The following is a 21,368-nucleotide window of genomic DNA, read 5'->3' on the forward strand; positions in this document are numbered from 1 at the left end:
CTATAAATCATGTTTTTTCTCTAACCTAGACAAGTTGTCTGGTATTTGCTAGAAGCTTTTGTTCTGTGTATTACAATAGTATTTAGTGCTATAATCTCTCATCTTATCTCCTTCCTTCTATCTGCATATGATTACAGTTACACTGTCTTGTGATGAAAGTTGTCTGTCATGTGAGTGACAGATGCAGGCAGCACACATTTAAAGCTTCAGTGTCATTTCGTATCTTTCAGCATATTGCAATTCAGGTGATCCAACAAGAAACAAGACTTCTGTTTACAGGAAACGGGTGATGCAAGATTTTAGCAGACCATAGCTGTTTTAGATAGGTGTTTGAATGTGTTTGGGGGTGGGGTATCTGTCTTTAATGACAGATCACTGTTAATATTCCATCAGCTGCTCTATTGCTCAACTTTAGGGCTCCTCACAGGATCAACAAGGCAACTTACATAGCCATGATACTTTAGCTTCACTTTTCCATTGCAGCATGAACCTGTGTTTGGACATCTATCTTTATATTTCATTTTTATATTTATCTTTATATTCAGTATTTAGGTTTGGAAGGAAAGAGAAAAGGTGAAGAAAGGTGTAGAATTTCAAACACAGTTGCCTTTCCCATGATCTTGACTTCTCCCAAAACATCTGCAACATATTTTCTGAGAACTTTCATAAAGTAATAAGGCTCTACAGAATATGTCACACTTTTCCATTCTGCATCATTGTGATGGTAGATTAGGCTAGATGGCTGCTGGGTGTCTAAACAAACCAATAAAAGGAAGCAGTTAAGAAACTGTAAAAAGGTTGTTATCTCTGGTATAATCCAAAACAGCTCACACTTCCTGTCACCTATTAAAAAAAACTCACTCACTGCTACGAACTTAGCTAACCTCGCATACCCAAAAATGTGCATTTTGTTCAGAGAAAATGTTAGCAAGTCAGTCAAACAGCAATAATTATACAGAACTGGTTTGGAAATGAAAGCATGACTTACACACTAAGGTAGAAAACTTTTGTCTTTCAGGTGTTAACATCACACTGTGGGAGATTAGATTTTCACCCAAATAATATTTCAATTATAATTTGTCATTTTTCCTCATTACTTACACAAGAAGCTGCAAAAAGCTCCCACTCCAGTAACCATAAAATGGCAGAAATGATGTGATCTAATAAAAGCTGCTTTGCTCCTCCGTTGTCCAAATTTAAGTCAGTCTGGCCTCAATTTCCAATCAGATCATGAAAATCACATTAAAGTACTGAAATTTAAAAGAGCTGAAATAGCTTTACTAATGAATAATTAAAATGCCACAACAACAACAACAACAACAAAAACCCAGATAATGAATACAGCTTAACAGAAAAATAGTGGCTGTTGTTAGATCACTGATAGATGGGGTAAAATGTGGTGATTCCATAGGGGTCACTGTGAGGTAGAAACTCTAAAAAAGTGGACCTTTACCACCACCAAAATCATGCAACACTATGTCAATAAACTGCACTCTGTGGGAATATATTTACCAACCTGTCTAGTCTGTGATTACTTTACACTGACAGACACTGAAAGGATGAGAAAGTAAAAGGTATCATGTCAGTAAGTGCACTTTACCCAGCAAGGGCACCTACAGTGAGGAGAAAATTTAAATTTCAATGTATCAGTAGAAATACCAGTGGTTTTTAAAACATTTTATAACTGGAGAGTCAGTGTATTCTCATATACCCTTACAATATGTTTGTGTTACAGTGATTTGACAAATTTCCCTGTTTTGTTAATGCTTTTCATTTGTAAATCAGTAATTTAGATTCCCTTACTCAAAACAACTATATAACTGACAAGCTATAAACTCTATGTGCTGTTTTTTTCTCATTTCTGCTTGATTTCTGTCTAATGCAGAAACTGCCAATTTATTATGAGCAATAAACCTATGGATTGTTATTTGAGGATGAAATCCACTGCAGATCAGTAGTAGCAGTAGTTATTTTTCTCATACCATTGTATTATTAGAGTACAAACAAACAATCTACAAATTGTGTCCTGTGTTTTACTCCTTTTTTCAGTTCGTTCCACTGGTTCATGTAACTGACTGTTACCGTGGAAACACTGATCTTGGTTCTAAATTGGCTGTATTTTTAACCAAGTTTCTGAAATAATGTCTAAACATTGTCACACGCCTTAAACACGTCAGGTTTTAGGTCCAAGCGGCTGACACAACAGCTGCTATGAGAAACAAGAACAGAATCATCTATAAAATTCAGAATCTATAATGAATTAACAGTTAGGAGTAAGGGATGATGTATTGCTTTCTTCCATATAGAGTCATATAAACAGAGCATAGTGGATGAGACCAAATGAGGCAGCAAATGCAGGTGTCTGGATCATCACTCCTGAATGTTTTTGGCTCATTTTCTCTATCCACACTCCAGCACAACCCTGGTGTTTCCAGAATAAAACAGCATCAACAGTGTTTTTGAAAATCTCAGTGTTTGACAGGTTGAAACGCTAGCGTAGTGCAGATGCTAGGTGTAGATGGAGCAACAGTTATGCATTTAAAAGAAAAACTAAATGCGGACATAGCCTTACTAAGGAAGAAATATTCGTTAGGGCTAAACATGTCACAGCTGAACTGAATATGTTACCCAAAGTGATTGTAACACAGCTTATGGATCAGCTCCAAGTCCTGGTCCTATGGATCTTTCCAAAATTGGAATGACCTGCACCTGCTATTTTGCATCACACTGTTGTGAAATGACTTTATCTTTCACTGGGTCAAGTAAATGGCAAATTTTTTAAATTATTACAAGGTAGCCTGGGGCTCTTCACCGTCACAGAATGTGAAAAAGAATTCAAACCTGCACGCTTTTGATGGATCTACTCCAAAATGTAACGCGTTTGGCCTTGTGAAGTGGGTTAAGGTTAATAGTTCACATTGTTTCGTTATAGTAAAAAGGTCCTGGGTTTGATCAGCACTTGGAGTGGCAACTTCCTGTGTACCGTTTGCCTCTGGGTTTCCTTTGCCACACAAACATGCATGCTATGTTCTCCTATCAGTATCAGTACACTTAACCAAGGTACTGGCATAGATCTGGAGATGGTCCCTGGGATGCCCTTATGAGCATTAATATGCAGAGGATGAATTCATCTAAGACAACAGTAGAGCTGCCTTTATCAGACTAATGTTTGGCATCCAAAATGATGTGTGGACCTGTTTTTATAGGGCCACCAACTGGCCAATTCATTTACATGAAATTGCTATGATATGTGATTTATTTTCCCATTTAAAATGCTAAACCATCAAATGCACAGATTGTTTTGTTGTGTTTTAGTGTGTTTTATGAAAAGGTGCTCAGTAATGAAAGCTTAAAAGTAAACAAATTGAACAGACTTGTAATTGAAGCATTTTCAGTATCGGGAAATCAAAAGATTTTGAAAGCAGAGAAGGCAGTAAGTCATGTCTGTGTATATTGGCATGGGAATTGCTTATTTTGTGTATCAGTTGGTGACTTATATGTTGCTAGCAAGCATGATAATTACTTAGCAGAAATCATTGTATGCACTGACAACATATTGTCTTAAAATGTTATGGGAATTCAAAATGTATTTTTTGTAAGTTTGGGTCCCACAGAAATACATTTCTATTATGGATCTTGGGCTGAAAAAGTTAAGGAATCAACAGTAGCAGTTTTTGGAAGCAGATTTTGCATCACCCTGTTACCAGACAGTAAAATACATACCTGCTTAGTGGACACAATGATTATGTCAGCAAGTTTTATTTGCTTAATAATGCAGGTTAATCTATTGCACAGACAATGACAAAAAAAAAAAAAAAAAAAACCTCAAGAAATTTCAATGGACACTGCAGTTAGTCAGTTGACAGTAGGAGACACATACACAACAAAAGAAACTTAATCGTGTCAGAATGTGCACAGTAAGGTCATGCTGAACAAGTTGTTGCTATGCCAGCGACCAACAAGTGTGAGCCATATAAGATTCATAAAGATCTTCCACATTTTACTGCATTATTCACCATCCGCCTACATAGAGATTAGTTCCGCTCTTTTATGTAGGTCATGCTATTGGATAATGAGATGGCATTTAGTGCTCATAAGCAGGCCTTAATTCATAATAATAAATGCTCAGTGTAGGTTTCTTTACATCCTGTACCTTTGTGCAGACTGTTGACCTCAAACCTGAGTGAAAACCTGTATTATTATCTAAGCCATTGAGGTATTAAACATATCGCCTGTGGTTACATCTATGATAGTGGTATCAATGATGTCATCAGGGCCCACTGCTGAAGCACTGTCTGTCATTAATTAGACTGTGGCAGTGCTGTTCACTCGGTGTTCCCATGGTAACAATGTGAGGTGTCTACTCTCCTCCAACCAAGGCAGCTCTGTCCATCAAGCCACTGGTTTCCATAGACTTCGAGTCTGGGAGATTTTTCATAGAAAAACAGCTCAGAAACCCATTTGTTAGTGTGATAAATATTAATAAAGTGGCAGGCCGTGTGCTTTGATTTCTCATTCCAAAAGCTCTCTAAACACATTATAGCACACTGGTAAATAATTTAATCTAATTTACAGAAATACCAGTGTTTTTTCAAATGACATTAATAAAACAAAGCATCCAAAAGACACAGAAAACAACAGGCAGGTCTGAACAGGAAGTATGAACAATAAGAACAGTGAAGTATGAACTCAAGGCTGACAGTCTCATAGGTCCTATGTAAATGAGGGAATAAAACCTCATTTTAGATTTCTGGCAAGCACAGGCACATAATAAACATTTGGCTTATCCAGTTACCAAAAGACTGACATTGCTTTTCACAGACAAAAGAATATCAAATGGGATTTTTTTCCTTGCATCAACTGAAGAAAATCACCTTATCACAGAAAATGGTCTCTCATTTGTGCTGTTTCCACTGTCCGTTCATGCTATTGGTCAGTTTTGAAGTTACACAACGTTCAGGTCAAGGATGTTTTGCAGAATCAGAAATATGTCCCAGAATGGGAAATTATTGGTTGTAGCATACATGGCATGTCAGACAGATCGGATGGAGCACCACTGTCTACAACCTCAGTCCTTATCTAACAACACACAGAAGGAACTTGAAGTCACCGGTCAGCAAATCAACATGCTGTTCCTCAGTGGTTCTTTCCCACAGGCGTCACTACCAAAGAGCAGCTCCATGCTAATCCTCTCCAGGACAACAGCTGAACCCTTGTACTCACTGAACCTTAGCCACTGTCACACTGCAGTTTAACACATCCTCACCGATTGCACACGTAACACCAACACGCCCCTCATCTGCAGTCTTTATGAATAAAAACCCACCTGAACTATGGGGTAAAATTCTAGAACTTTTTGTCATTAGTAAATGAATGGACACACAATAGAATAACTGAATACTACTTTTGGTAATTAATGTAAAGTTGGAATTCAACAGTAAATCTGAGAATGTAGAAAATATCCATGTGTAACATTAACACATGCTTGTGGGCTTCTGTGAAGTTTGTTTTGGAGTCTGTGTTGTGGAGGACGTTTGTCAGCTGTTACCCATTGCAGAAAAAGTGAAAAGGGTTCTGTTTTCCCATCTGTGTGTGTGTTACAAGTACAGCTCACAAACAGATTTAACAATCTTTATGAAACATATTAACATACTTACTGAATAAATATCTGGAACCCATTAGGTTTTCCTGCGTCTAGATTATAGATTTAGAAAGTAGCATCTGAAAATCTATTTAAGATAAACACATTAATATTAACAAGTGCTTCCTGTAACACTGTTAAATTAAAGCCCTCTCCTAGAATTTCAATAGGAAGAACTTGTTAATAAACATGTAATTGTGAACAAAAAACTGCACAGGACCATCTTGTGGAAAAGTCATTGTGCTGTTGCTGAGTCAAACACAGAACTCTGTTACATCTCTGTGATATTTAAAAGTTCCCTTCGTTATCTACATATCATCAGTACTCTTATATTCTGAATATCTGTCAGACTGAGTTGCTGACTCAGCTCCACTGTGTGGCAACCTCAGTGAACAAACCCTTATAGCATGTGTCTACTGCTCAAACAGATCAGCTGTATATTTTAACTTTGTGTTTGTCTGGATAATCTGTTAAAACAACAGAGGACTTGAAAATGTCTGTTTTCATATGGATTTGTGATTCAAACTTTCGTGACAGATGGACTGTTATCCATGTACAGGGTTTGCGTCTTCTCTCAGAAGAATTTTCAATAGTGTTCACCCTTTCCAAGCAATGGTACCTAGTGTTGCACACTGTTGCTGCTGTGAGGCGCTGAGACTCCAGAGCCTGCATAATACAAGGAAAATATGTGAAGTGGGTTAACATTATTCAGATGCAACAACTATTCAAACTGTGTCAAGTACTGAAGTCTGTATATTAGCTATATACGTCTTTCTATAATGCTAGCATAGAGTCCAAACACTGAACAGCTATGCCTATTTTTTTTTTTAAATGGAAAAATAATAATAATTTGAAAGTGCTTATATTGAACACACTACACATAGCTAGATTATTTTGTTCTTTTCCTTGTTCTTGAAATGTGCATGTTCATAATAGTCTCTACACATACAGTCTCCAGACTGTTATCACAATCATGCTCTTTTTCAAAGTACACAACAATCTGTTTGCACATTGGACAAAAGAAACACGAATACATATAATTAGCACTCTGTGGAGATGAGTCATGGGAGATTTTAGAAACTAAATGATTAATCAGCTAATCATCAAAGCCATGTGGTTGTGTTGATGTGGATTTATGACTGTAACATTCATTAGGTGATAATCAAACCCCTCACCTTATGAATGAGCTCTGTGCTTTTCAATGTATCCCATGCTCCATTTGTTAATAATGTGAGATGCTGTTCAAAAACTGGTTTTGCTAAACTGTTTCCAGGTCAAGAACAGACTTTCATGTTTAAAATGACTAATATTCAGAGCCCTGTAATTTTTAGCGCTGGGTGAGTGGTTAAGGTTCTTTTAATTGTTTTATGTTTGTTTTTTTATTTGCAAAATTATATAACAACATTTGTCAATAATCTCTTGTGGTATTTGGGGGATGCTTTACTCAAAGTTGCCTTGTAATTACACATCCACCCCTAAGTATAGCCTGACTGCGGGTGGCCGCTTCAATTCAGTGCATACCAGACCTATAAAACAAACATCCTTTCACCAGGTAGATCTACTCTGAAATTTCCTCATAATTACATTCTTTGAACAATCTGAAATGAATCACAATTATTTCGGCCCTGTTATTGTCTGCTGCTGCTTAGGAAAAGATGCAATTACCTAAGGCAGTGTGTGAGCAAATAAGTGGGTCACAATTCTAGGGCAGGGCACGGGTGGAAAGGGCAACGCAGCTCTTTCTTTGTCCTGCTTCTCCAGCTCAGAGTGTAAGTTACATCTTTGATTAAATTTCTGGCTATAGAAGGGTAATGATTCTGTTACAGTGCTCCAAGGAAACATTCTCAGCTGATAAACAGAATAATACAATCATTATGAATTCATCAGTGAGTGTTTGCAAAACCACAACCAGTCACTCTCCTATGCAGAGGATCCCAAGTGAACTCAAATAGCCTTTCGCCAGCAGTCCATGGAAAAAATGACCTTATGTCTCCATTCCTATCTATTGCCATTTCATTTTCCTTGTTATGAAACGCCGCCTTCCATCTTTCCAGAGCTCTCTCATAAAAGTACATACACACACAAATCACTGCTGCTAATGGAAAACATTTGTCTCTTTGTCGGTACAGGTACACAAATAACTGTCTGATTTTTAATATGCAGAAACACATTTACATTCATCTGAGTGTATTTGAAAAGCCATTAGGATGGAAGTTGCACTCCAGTACACAACATTAGCTGTCGATGGACTTTCTTCACTTGAATACCTGAAAAATGAGCATGAGGTACATAATCATAATAGATACCTCACAGAGAAAGTGGGTTAATGACATCTACATTTTTAATGACAAACGGCTGGATCATTAGTAGTCCAAAAATAATAACCATGCTGACTACAATAGTTTACACATTCACTGACACAACTGCTTCATTCCTCATTAAAGTGGGGTGAAATACAGTAATTTGGATGTTTAAAAAAGGCCAAAAAATTGTGAATGGATATGCCTGCACACATTATTCTCGGGAAAACAGCTCATTCTAACAGGAAAGTACAGCGAAATGAGTAACTGTGCTTTGACAGTGATTCATCTCATCATACTGAAGTGTCCCTGAGCTAAATTTTAAATTACTTTAAGCAGCAGAGCACAGACCCTGTCCTCTGACCTCACGCTGAATGAAGGAAATTAATTTTCCTTCAGATTTCCTGTCTTTTTGTGCATATTATGCAATATATACAACATATAAATATAGAAAGTAGATGTTAAAACCAAAGGAGAACTCTTAAGGACATGGGAGCTCTTGTATAACGTCTGTAAGTTACGGTCACCTCTAACAGGGAGCTTATATTTTGTCTCATTCTATGACTTTGTCGATGGGGCTGGTCACAATCATGAATGTAGCTGATGACTGTCATACAAACTGCACGTTTATCTTCTGCCACCATTGTAGTATGAACTAGGTCTGCACTATACAATGTGTGATATGTGTGACATGTGATAGCAGACATGTGAAGCCACTCAGTTTTACTGCTCACATAGTCTGCTAACACTGAAATACTTACACTTACTAAAAAAAAAAAGAGGTGACAATTACTTAGAACATAATTAGAAAAAAAAAAGTCCTCATGAATACCCAACCTACTCAGTAAACAAATTACCTTCATCATGTCCACAATGACGAGTTATAGCCGCTGTTATTTCTTTGTGCATTTTTATATTTAGTGACAAGGCAGATTAAGATATACAAAGTTGGTAACTGATTTTTCATATTCACTGTGTTTTTTGTTATTTATGTATTGTGCTGTGAGACCAACCTGAAAGCTCTCCACTTGACACAGTACATGGCTGGTTTTGCCTCTTGATATCAAAGATAACAAATGTCCTACTGAGCATTAAAGAAGTAAGAAACTGATCTGTAGGTACACTTCTCATTTCTCCATCAGACTGTCATTTTATGGTCGTCTGCTGTGTTGTGTCTTTTACTCCACAAAAACAAACGTTGCAATACACATGGAGCCAACACCCTGAATCACATCTAGGTCACACACAGGGGCCAGGCCCACACATATTGTGAAAGCATTTTTTTCCCATCCTTCTATAATATGAAGTGGAACCACACCCTGATCACAAAGTGACCTTTTGTCATGAGGGAAAGATAAAAGCTAAAGTTCTGCGGAACACCTTTAATTGGGGGGGGGGGCAAAAATGACTAGAGATATGACTGTGCAGCAGATACTAACACTTATTAATTGTTATTTGCTGAATTAATTTCCTAGATAGATAATAAACCTCATTTATATGGGAGAGATCATCACTCCTTGAATGAGCAGCAACTAAAAAGCACTCAGAAAGTTTCAGGTCACCAACTCATTCTGATTATGAGAGCCCCTACAGAAGTGGCTTTGACAAAGTCTAGTACACAATGTTCAGATACTTATAGTGATGCCATATTTCATGCCACAAATAAGAAGATGTACATAACAAATGTTAATACGTTGTACAGCAGAAAAAAAAAAGATCTGTACAAAAAAAAAAAGGGTAGATGTCTTAATCATACCCTAGTGACTCGGAGCCTGAAGCTACTGAGGACAATGAGTATGTGCTTTGAAGCAAGAGATCAGCGACAGCAGCAAGAAGTATGACGTCTGTAGAGGCAGTTATATAACTGAGCTGAACATTTTGTCTGTCATAGTTGGAAGGTTAAAGAGGGTGAAACGAATACCAATCATAGTCTGAAAAGTCATGTGCAACATAAACCTAAAGACACCAGTGTGAAGCAAGACACACATCCATGTATAGTATGTACAGTGTGAACAATCAGCATCAGTCTTTTTCCTCATCTAGCACTGGGTATGTTTACTCACTTTATTAACATGTATAGATTGTATCAGTGCTAATACGATTGACAAACTGACTTTTCAACTAGAAATGCTGAATTTGAGGGGAAATAATTGCTCAGAAAATCAAATTTGCACCTAAATTCCCCTACATTTTTGCCATCAGTTTGATATTCAGTTTCAAATGTACTGATATGAATACTAAATTTAGGTATTAATTCAATGTTAAGGTCAACAGTCATCATGTTTCTAATGGCATTAAAGAGTTGTCTTACACCAGCATCATATTTGTAACAGGCAGTGGTAATATCAAACGCTGTGTTATGATAAAATCATTCATCTGTTGACCTATAATTTAAAGTAATGATTCTTAACCATGGGGCCACCACCTAATGGGCAACAAAAAACTTTCAGTTTTGCTACAGAGAGCCACGAGGGCCAAAATACAGCTTCCCACCACTAGGTGACAGTAAGGAGACAGTCAGTTGTTTAACATGCTCGAATAAGTAGCAGAAGGAAAAAAAAGCCTGCTGCAAACTTGTTACATAAGTTGTGGAGAAGTTTTTAAAATGAAAAAATGAAGATGAAAGTGATCCCAACTCCTCCTCAAAGACTAAATTTGTGCGCAAGTACAACTCTGACTTTATTAAGTTCCACTTTGTGAACGGAGGTAGCAAGGCAGAGCCAACAGCCCAGTGTGTTGAGTGTGGGTTAACACTATCCAACAAAGCACTGAACCCCTCAAAACTAAAGCAGCATCTAGAAACCAAACACCTAAGCTAGTTGGTAAGCAGGTGGAATTTCTCAAGAGAAAAGAAAATGGGCTACAGATACAGAAAAGATCTACCGCGTCACTGACTGGCAGAACTCAATGTGCTTTGAAAGCCAGCTAACTCATAGCCAGACGTGTGGCGCAAAATAAATAGCATTCACCATAGTGGAGGATTTGATTCTGCCTGCTGCGGTGGACATGTACCGTGAGATAATTGGGGAGGCTGCTGCAAAGAAGCTCATGACCATCCCGTTGTCAAGTGACACTATGAGTCACTGTATTAATGACATGGCCTCAGACATACAGCATCAGCTTATGGAGAGAATGAAAAATAGCCAATTTTTCTCTTTGCAACCAGTCAACTGATGTTACCAGTACTGCACTGCTGCTGGGTTTTGTTCACCAATGCTGGGACAGTAGTTTGCAAGAAGACATACTGTTTTGTGGAGAGCTACCAACTGGAGCTACAGCTGAGGACTGTTTCCACTGCATCGATAACTACTTCACTGAGAACGGCCTGGACTGGCAGAACTGTATTTGGAGTGTGCAGTGATGGTGCAGCATCAATGACTGGCAGACATTGTGGCGTCATCAGGCAGATACTTGATTGTACACCAGAAGCTAAATGGACCCACTGTTTTCTTCACCATAACAGCATTGTAGCAAAAAAGATCTCACCAGAATTCCACAAGGTGATGAATACAAGTGTGAAAACCATCAGCTTCATTAAAAATAATGTTGTGAACTTCAGATGTTTTGCTAAGCTTTGTGAGGGCACAGAAGCAGATCACATCCAGCTGCTCTATCACAGTGAGGTGAGATGGCTCTCAAGAGGACTGGTCCTCAAGCATTTGTTTGAGCTGAGGAATGAGATTTTCTCTTTTCTCACACAAAAAAATCTCCTCTTGGACATTCCTATGCCAACACCAAGTTCAGAGCTAAACTTGCCTACCTCTGTGTCATTTTTTCTCTGCTGAACCAGCTGAACATCTCACTTCAAGGGAGAAACAGCAACATATTTTTTTTTTGTTGCAGACAAAGTTCAAGTTTTCAGGAGGAAACTTGCTTTGTGGAGTTAGAGGGCCCAGCAACACAGAGTGGACATGTTTCTACTTTCGTCTGACATTTTGGAAAACTCCCCTCAGGTGAAAATCAGTCATTTAGTCTCTCAGCACCTGTCACAACTGGCAGAGAAATTTGATGAATACTTTCCAAGGGATCCCAGAGGAAGGACACGTGGATTGTGGACCCATTTTCAGTGGATACCACTAAAAATGATGTTGCTTTGCCCTAACATCTGCAATCACAGCTTCTGGAAGTTTCCACTGACAGCACTTTAAAGGTGCAGTGGAGCAACGTGGACCTAGGCTCCTTCTGGATTATTGTCTCAAAGGAGTAGCCACTTCTCGCACTAAGGGCTATGAAACAACTCCTCCCATTCCTGACCACATACCTGTGTGAATTAGGATTCTCCATTGTGGCCACAACTAAGACCAAAGCTCAAAATAGACTCAGAGCACTGGAGGCTACCCTGAGAGTGCCTTTCCCCCATTCCACCCAGACTACACCTGATCTTGTCTGAGAGACAGGCCCAAGTGTCTCATTAAGAGGTGAGTATAAAATGGGAGTTGTAGCATGTTAAAAAATGGACTGTTGTGACTGTCGTTACTGTTCATTTGCCACAGATTTGAAGAATAAGCCCTGATCTGTCATGTACAAATGAAGACGGTTAAATTGTCAAATTCACCAGCAGATTATAAAGCAATATTTTCATTTGCACTTTACTGAAATTTTATTTACAGTTTATTTAATTTGAATCTTTTATTATTTTGAATGTATTTATTTTATTACCACAATTTTATTCATCAAAATTTCTCTTCAGTTTTTTTTTAGCATTTATCTAAATCTAAATATTTGTGGATTTTTGATTTATGTGTTAATAAGTTTGACTTGAGCCTTTATATTTCTTCTCGTAGCAACTTGATTTGTTCAAATAATTGCTAGCCTGTTTAGTGTCTTGTTGTATGTGTAGGTTTACATACATGATAAATAAATGTCTTTGAGATGATCACAGTATATTATACCAAGGATTTAACTTGTTAAACTGTAAGTGGACTTGATTTAGTTATTGAATACAAATCAAACCAAGACTTGGATTGATTAAAATGAAAGTGTTAATATTTGAATGGGACCCGGGCCACTTTGTACAGGGAAAATTGGGCCCAGAGGTCAAAATGGTTAAGAGCCCCCTGATTTAGAGTACAAAAAAAGGGATCATATTGTCAGATAAATGTCAACTCCCTTTTACTTAGAAAGTGCTTTCAAATATCAAACTAATTATCAAAAATATAAACAATTGCATTTTTCAATACCAGCATCTGTGACTCACATAGGTATTTAAACATCACAAAAACAGAACAAAAGTGCACACATTTAAAGATACGCACCTTTGCTGACTTTAGTTCAGTTCTTCAATGGGGAAAGTACTTTTTTAAAAAAAATTAAATACATAGCTTTATTTACTGTTGATGCAAACTGTTATGATTATGTTTAAAGCTGGGGTTTTAGTGTTAAAGTTAAGAGTAACAGAATGACTAGCATCTAGAATACACTTGGTCTAGTAATAGATAAGTCTAAATTACAATAATGTCTGCAATGTAATTTTCTCTGCTGTGGTGAATACAAAGTAAATACTGAAGTTTAACATGCAGACAGGCATGACAATTAACTTTAACTGCTATTAGGCAAGTCAAAATTGACTTTGGGTAAGTAGACTTCTGACCTACTTGCCTGACTTGGCAAGTGGAAAAAAAACCTTAACATTAAACCTTACACAGATCTTTTTTAGAGGATATTTTTATCACATTTTCCTTCAGCAGAAAATTGTATTATGAGCACACTGTACAGTACGGTTTTCTGTTCTCTACACTTTAGCTTCTGTCCTGCATATAGGGTTTTAAGCTTAACTGTTTGTTGTCTTCAAAGATATTGAAATCGTGATGTTAAGTTTACTTGTTAAATGAAAAAAAAAAAAAAAATTATAAACACTTTGTGAGTCTTTACCCATAAAACTCAATCTAACTCTATTTACTTTATAAACTTTAAGCAGGTATAGGTTAGAGTTGAACTGTACATCCACAAATTATTGCCTTCACATTCAGAAGCAACAGCATCATGTTTATTTCTCAGAAATATGACTGTAGTTGCCTGAGAAATTGTCTTGATTAAAACAGAAAACATTCACCAAACCTGAAACATTAGGAACCATAGTTATGGATCTGAAAAGTGGTTACTAAGGAACACAGAAATATAATCATATTCTGTTGGACATTACAAAGCCAGTTAAATATAGTCAGGGACTGTTTTTCATCATTTTCAGCCTCTAATTACCTGGCTATACCAATGTACTGACGTAATAAAGCACAAAAACTGCTTTATGTTGGTCAAACAAACTAGGCATGAATAAAAAGTAGGATCAATCTGTCTGGGACTAAAAGCCTTACACTGGTTTTTAGTCTGCTGTTTTTGCTGAAGCAGAATATAAAATGGAATTGAAGGAAATGAATGTGGTTAGTTAACCAAATCATACTGGAAAAAATAACTTGTTCACTGAGGAAATGTATACTAAGCAATGGGATCAGCATAGTGTTGAAATGAAATAGGGTTCTGTTTGAGTACAGAATACGCTATACAAAAGCTGTGGGGGGATTAAAAAATGACAGGATGTATCATTCTTTTGGTTCATGACACAATGAGGTGATGAAGTGTGTTACTCCCAAGGCGAAACTATCATCATTGCTAAATGTGACAATATAATGTCCCCAAAGGGTGCATGGTACACACAGGAAGCGCACCAAAATACAAAGGAATCCATGTAAAGGTAACCTGTGATGCATTCTCTCTGGACTCGGGCTTTGTTGTATGCAGCGGAATGAGGTAAAATGAGGTGAAGAATTTGGGAGAGTCTCTGGGAACCAGGACTCTGGCTGGTGCATGGACTGGGGAGGCATGGATGACTAGAGGGAGGACTGACCAGACATGACCACCGCATAGACAGAGTAGAGCTCAACATCAGACAGGTAGGAGAGAAGAGCAGGTGGGTGGTGGGTCAGGGTCTGGAGCCAGAGGGTCAAAGCAAAGCAAACACACTGGGAGTTGAATGGAGGATGGTTGAGTTGGCAGAAGATCAGGAACCAGGAAGAGGAGACAGCAGTAAATAAAGAGAAGAAGGAAACGCAGTAGAAAGTGGAAGATGGGCACAGTGAAGCGATTGGACCAGGATGAGAGGCTGGAGAAGCATGAAACAATCCAGCATATATGAAAGAAATTATGGTGAAAAAAAAAAAACCTGCAGTGAAAGTAAATGGAAAACGAGTGGCTCCGTAACAAAAAGCTGTGCCACATTTCAACAAAAGAAGTGGTTCTCCCCAAGGTTTCTCTTTTTTTGGAGTTTTTCCTTGCCGAGGAGGAGGGTTTAAGGACGGGGGATGCCTGGGACACTAATCCATTTCCTTCATCTACTGTTTATTTGACTGATATTTATTTTCATATCCAACTAATTCTGTAAAGCCCTGTGAGGCAAGCTTGTTGTGATATAGGGCTCTACAAATAAAATTGAAGTTAATTAATGTTGCAGCAAACTGGCTTTTCTTTACAAAATAGTCAAACAGCTTCACCTGCCTGTCACCATAAGCGTTTTATATTGTCAAAACTGTCACACTTTCAAAACAAATTCATTTTGTCTAAATGTTGCATCATTCTATGGGTTTAGATGTGTTTCCATACAACAAGAAAATGTGAAATGAACTTTTAAAAGTTGAAAAAAAAAAAAAAGAAAATGTACATTATGCACAGAAACAGACAGGTTTAGTATGACTGAACTAGACTGCATGGGGTCATCAGAAGGTGGTGGTTAAAGCTACATTACACATGTATGTAATAAAAAAAGAATAGAAGTAGAGGATTCTGTACTGGCTGTGATGTTTTTCTCATGAATGAAAATGAAATAATTTGGCTTACTTGTTCTTCACTATCTCATGTTACTACCAGGCACATTTTAGTGCTTTATGGGGGTTTCCAGAAAGATGCGGGCAATAGTCCGCTGAATAGTCACATGACTTATTGTGGGTGTTTGCTATGTCAGAAGTTATTGGAAAAAAGTGTTTTAATATCCTACAATTTGCATTAACTCTTTTATGAAAAACATAAAAAGGAAAAAAAGAGACATAATCTGATTTCTGGTCTTAATTTAACCTCCTCAGCCTCAGTGGAGTCATTCTCTTACTTTGATGGCAGTAGATAGAAGATACTCATCAAGGCCAACATATTTATTTTTTCTCTGTACTATAAGATTACACAATTCTTTGTCTGACTTGCCATAGAATTTGGGCTGCTTATAATTACCTAGTAAGCTTTATTTTTCTATTTTTAAAAGGACAGTGGCCTGGTACCCAGCTGGGTTGCTCTGGTCTGTCAGGGGAGTGGTGGAAGGCAGGCTCTGTACTGTTCCTGACGACTGATGGGAAGCAGGTGAGTGAAGCAGGTGGAGCTGATTACCGTTGGGAAAACTGCAGAGAGGAGGGAGTGGCAGAGAGGGTTTAGAGAGCCAACGGTGAAACAAATGACAAAGTGGATGATTTTGGGGCATGACACAACTTAAAACCGCACCCTTTGCTCCTCCAGCGAATCATATCCATAAAACAGGAGAATTCATAATGAAGGAGGCTATTGACTGTTTTTCCGTCAAGAAAAATGCTGCAGTGCCCGTTAGACCTGTCGTTGGCCCAGAAAAGCTCAGCCCAGCCCAGATCATTGGCGAAGGACGTTTCGCCACCACCTGTTTCCTCTGTTCCTGGTAACATGCCAAATCCTGACCCGGTGTCTTCAACAGAGACAGCCACATCTGACTTGGAGCCAAGGACTGCCACAAACAAATACAACTACATATTTGCTTTTTACAAAGAATGCAAAACTGTTTCGCTGATCTCTGAGGGACAGTTTGCATTGCATTTGTTGCAGAAAGTGGATTTGATGTCACAGCATCATGTTAAGCATGATCTCTCCAAGAAATGTGTCCTCTGCTGTGACAGGTGCATGACCACCGGAACAAGCCTGATCCCTGCAGTGTGTCAGTACCAGGAAGTAACAAACCACGGTAGAGAATGGTCAGGAAATGTATATTTATGACAATAACTACTTAGAATTTTTTATGTTGTCCTGAGACCCAGCCACGCATTTCTGTCCTCTGTAGGGGACAAGAGTTCCACAGCTTTACTTAAAAAATAGGATCAATGGCCCTGTAGCTTACCGGCACTTCCTATGTCTTATAATGGGGCAATTTTTCAATGTCGCACCAAATCCAGAATCAGAGCCGGATTCAAATAATTTCACTAACTTTTGTTGACATCATCATAAAGAAGCTGTATACCAAGTTTGAAGTCAATCGGAATTGTAGTTTCGGAGAAGAAGACGATTGAAATTTTTGTAATGGACAACAGACGACAGGCAACAGACGCTGCCACTGGAGGCCATATGACGACAATAGCTTACAGCCTATCGGCCGGTAAGCTAAAAACAAAACCAACGGCCCTGTATCTCACTGGCATGTTTTATCAAGAATCAATGACAAGTTGAATTTGTGAAGATGTCAGGTTCTGCTGCTATTTTAGAGTCCTCTGGTCTTGATGCAGGAGATCAATCTCCCAATAGAAGTGGGTGGTGCTTTCACTGGAGGATAACTCAACTAATTAAACAAAAGCCCATATATGACTTCCATCATCAGTGCTCAATAGCAACTATATTGATATCTCTAACTATTTCCATGTTATAAGCCATTAAAGTATGGCCCATTATAAGTAAAGGCAAATTTTTAATATTTCAAGAATTTGTAAAAAGTAATTAATTTTATTTTTTTTAGTCCACATTTCTCAAAACTATGAACAAACTTTGAGACACTGTCCCAAAAACGCTACATATAAAATTTGAAAATAATCCGACCAGTAGTTCCGTCTGAGAGGATGTTTGGAAGAAAGTGCTAACAAAGACGATGAAGACGATACCGGAGACAGCACCTTCACAATAGCTCATGGCCTATCAGGCAGTGAGCTAAAAACAAACAAATACTATCCAACGCAAAGGACATTCTATATAAAAAAAAAAATGTGTCTGAAAAAAAGGTTGCATCATGCTGTTTCCAATTAAGACAATTATTTAATGCAAAAAAGCCTAAAACTTTTACTTTCCTGGGTCTCAGGAGGCTATTACAATAATTGGGGGAGAACTGCTTGTAAATGATACTTAAAATGTGCTTGTGTTCCTAAACTATTAGTGCAACCCAACCAAGAAACTACCCTGAGGCCCTGTGTAGTTCTACCTTTTTCACAGATAACAGTAAAATTGAATCTCCAAAATATCAAATGAAATAAAACTGATGTTAATCTAAGTTAAAATAATAAAGAATATAATCTAAATAGGTAAGTGGGGTGTTCTCACAGAAAAAAGATAATGCCACCAATATATAAAATAACTAGGGCCAAGTAATTTGCAACCTGTGACATTAGTCAACCTGTTGTCACATTTCACTCCATTTCATGTGTGTATGAGATGAATCAACATGGGCTGAACATTCAACATTCATCCTATGTGGAGCACTGCTCTATTTCCTTAAAGAGACAGTGGAGTAGAAGCGATCTCTTTGCAGTTGCACAGCCCTACACCATTTGTGCATGCCCAGTCACACTAAGCAGCTCTAGCAATATTCAGACTAGCGTTCAGTTTAAGCTTGCAGGACATGGCCCAGTAACCTACTTTCCCCACAACATGCTCTGTAACATCAGAGGCAAGGCTGTGTGTCATCAGTTAACTAATGTTCACAGCAGAGTTTCAGCACAAGATGCAGAAACCCAGCCAAAGCACTGTTTGAGCAAAAAAGCGATACCAAAGATCACAGTTTTGTCTCAGTAAAAAGGAAATGTTTCTTTAACAATCTTAAAGATGAAGTAAGGTCTTGTAAATTGTTAATCTTTGCAGTCAGTAGCAGAGTGTAGCAACAAAAAGAACAAAATAAGGTGGGAATATAAGGGAAAATAGGCCATTAGGAAATGTGATAAAAGTAAGAAAGTTGAAATTATGAGAGGTGCTAAAATACTGTCATTATTTCATAATTGTTATATAAGCCTTAGTTAAAGCAAAGCTTCTAAGTATGAATCTGAGTGATAAGAGAGCTTTATGCAAAATATTAAGGCATCTTTACCAACAGAAACATTTGTTGAGATTTTATATCAGTTATAACAATGTTCAAATTCAGTGTTTGATTTTGTTATGATATTGTTTCGGTAGGACGGTTAGATGTGACCTAGAATCAGACTAGACTTTCCAGTTTGTTTGATATTTGATGATTGAGGCTCATCACTGTTGTTGTTGTTGTTGTTGTTGAAGCCATTTGCTAACAATCCCACTGATTAGTCATGGATCATAAAAGAGTGGTGTTGACATTGGTGTATTAGGTTTATTGCTATAGTGAACTCTGTAATCCACAATTGGGCTACTAGAAAGTGCTAAAAGTGAGTGTTTTTTTTTTTACATACAGTCAGTGATGTAGAACTGGGAACCTACCATGGCAGGTACAACACATAAGGATCACGATTGACTGACGTCTGTTTCCATGGCTGCACATGGTAACTAATCCTTACATTATGCCTCAGTGGAATACACCAATACATGTAGCTTTGATTTGATGTGTTACTGATTTAAATGCGGGGGTAAAAATGAGCTAAAGGGAGAAATAGCATGTGGCATGAATCATGAGGCAGACCCAAATGTTTAGCAGCATGATGTAAGAGGAGCATATGGTGCAGTGAACACCCCAGTTCAGTCAGTCATGGAACAGCCCATCCTGTCCCACTCAGCTGTCAGCACACATCCTCATCACTATTCATGTCTGCTAGGGCCGACCTCAACACTGACGTAGAAAGCCACCAAAAGGACAGGAAACAACATATTAGCATGTATCTAAAAGTTACTTCAGTCACAATACACAATATTTCTACTGATATTAGCTGGAAGAAACTAGGTCATTTTACCTAAAACCAGGACTAATGTCAGCAAGTGGTCCCTGGGGATCCCCTGAATAAATGAGACAGTTGGCAGTTGAGTCACTTTCTTCAAAAGAGTAGAGTATTAATTTAAGCTAAAAAAATATATATATTAAGTGCTCAATAAATTTCAATTAACCAATACCTATTTTAACAACTGATTACTCATTCATTTGTTAAGCAAAAGGATTTGTGGCTTCATTGTTTTAAGGATTTTAAGATAAAATGTGAAGAAATGACTTTGAGCTACAGGGATTTGTCACATTACTGACAATTAATGCAACAGGTGGGTGACTTCATATTGCACATAATGATCAGTTTCAGAACTATTCAGATATGTTGAAGTCATCATTTTAATAAGATGACAGATCTTGCATTGACAGTCTCCACTGATTTACATGCCTTTGACAATGAGACAGTTCAGCATCTACCCCTGAAGACAGATTTTATGGTCATAAAACCTATCATCACCTTCCTAACATGAGTCATTTTTTTCAGATTTTACAGGAAACAAAACATATAATAACCAGGCCTAAGTCACACTAAGATGACACATTAAGTTGACATATGCAATTATATTACAGGATAGAATAGCATGATCTGTTCAACTGAGAATGTAGGCGATTTTACCAGAGGTGGCCAGCCTCATGGGGAGATGATTTGGGCAAAAAAAAAAAAAAAAAAAAAAAGACTTAGGCAATAATTTTTAGGAAGGTGATGCTATGCTACTTGCACATGAAGGCAACATCTCATTGTGACACCACAGAACCATTCATTCATAAGAGTTTATCACTTTATTTGCATGGGTACAGCTGCAATTGAAAGACTCAAAACTTACCACAAATATTGGGAGTAAATCATGTTGGAGGAATAGGTCATCTTTAAATACACTCACTAGCACACATGCATTTCTAAGTTACACATGCTAACAAAATGTTACTTAAAGTGACTTGCTGACACTAATTTAGGACAAAACATAAAAGTAGCACTTGCTAGAAGGGTGAAAGTATTTTCAGTTAATGGCATCCACAGTGAAAAGAAATGTGCTTATTTTTGTGCATTTCAACTGGGCAATTTAAGACTAAATAAATAAATACATTTCAAGATTAAGTTTTGACCGATAGTGAGCGTTAAGCTAACAACCGTGACAACATTACTGAAACGCAAACTGACATTTATGCTAACTAAATGAACAGGTTAGCTTAAATAACACGCATGAGAAAACACTGAAAACTTACCTTATTCGGCTGAATAAGGCTCAGACGAATCCAAACCCAAGCATACGAGGCTTGAACCGACCGAATGTTGTCCTATATTCCAAAAAGTTGTCCACAAATGAAAGTGAGAACAGCCGACTGGGGCAGAATGATGGTTCACAGAGATAGAGCCTGATGACAAGGAGATCCGGATCCGACACAGCCCAACAGACCCACACAGCTCACATTTTACGGTTTTATTAAACAGCCAAAGCGGTGATTTCAGTCTGTCCGTCACATAGAGACAGATGAAGGCTGAATGAAGGGATTA

At 37.8% G+C, this 21,368-nt stretch overlaps 1 protein-coding gene across 4 annotated transcripts in view; it reads right to left on the bottom strand.

Moving 5' to 3' along the window:
• The window catches only part of npas2 (neuronal PAS domain protein 2), a 52,557-nt gene extending 31,189 nt beyond the window's left edge, over positions 1–21,368 (bottom strand). For 3 of the 4 annotated variants that reach the window (XM_030153621.1, XM_030153624.1, XM_030153623.1), the window contains exon 1: positions 21,080–21,367. The gene's annotated coding sequence lies outside the window, so the exon portion shown is untranslated. Of the gene's footprint in view, positions 1–21,079 lie in introns of all 4 variants that reach the window. The other variant, XM_030153622.1, reaches the window with a different exon arrangement.

This window comes from Sphaeramia orbicularis, chromosome 14, assembly GCF_902148855.1.
Source record: "Sphaeramia orbicularis chromosome 14, fSphaOr1.1, whole genome shotgun sequence".
Lineage (NCBI taxonomy): Eukaryota > Metazoa > Chordata > Actinopteri > Kurtiformes > Apogonidae > Sphaeramia > Sphaeramia orbicularis.